This window comes from Otolemur garnettii, unplaced genomic scaffold (assembly GCF_000181295.1).
Source record: "Otolemur garnettii isolate 467f Iridium unplaced genomic scaffold, OtoGar3 scaffold00017, whole genome shotgun sequence".
NCBI classification, from domain to species: domain Eukaryota; kingdom Metazoa; phylum Chordata; class Mammalia; order Primates; family Galagidae; genus Otolemur; species Otolemur garnettii.
In genome coordinates this window covers 5,640,916-5,641,479 of record NW_003852412.1, presented here as the reverse complement: position 1 = coordinate 5,641,479, position 564 = coordinate 5,640,916, and the positions used below count along the sequence as shown (strand labels likewise).

General features: G+C 45.2%; 1 pseudogene; it reads right to left on the bottom strand.

Moving 5' to 3' along the window:
* On the bottom strand, positions 1-94 carry LOC111723971 (annotated as a pseudogene).
* Positions 95-564: the final 470 nt, after the last annotated feature.

Genomic DNA, 564 nt, shown 5'->3' with positions numbered 1-564 from the left:
ACTTCATGAATTTGCACGTCATCCTTGTGCAGGGACCACGTTAACCTTCACTGTATCATTCCAATTTAGGTATATGTACTGCCAAAGAGAGCACTAAAATTGTTTTTTTCTTTTCTTTTCTTTTCTTTTTTTTTTTTTTGAGACAGAGTCTCACTTTGTTGTCCTCAATAGAGTGCTATGGCATCACAGCTTACAGAAACCTCAAATTCTTGGGCTCAAGTGATCTTCTTGCCACAGCCTCCTGAGTAGCTGGGACTAAGGTGTCCGCCACAATGCCTGGCTATTTTAAGAGACGAGGGCTTGCTCCTCCTCAGGCAGGTCTCAAACCCGTGAGCTCAGGCGATTCACCCTCCTCAGCCTCCCAGAGTGCTAGGATTACAGGCATAAGCCACTGTGCCTGGCCATTTTATCATTTTTTTTTTCAAGATAGGATCTCACTATGTTGTCCAGACTAGTTGTGAACTCCTGGCCTCAACCATCCTCCTGCCTCACCCTTCAAGTCACTGGGATTACAAGTACGAGCTACTATACCCCGCGTTACCACTTGGTTTTAGGTAGTCATCC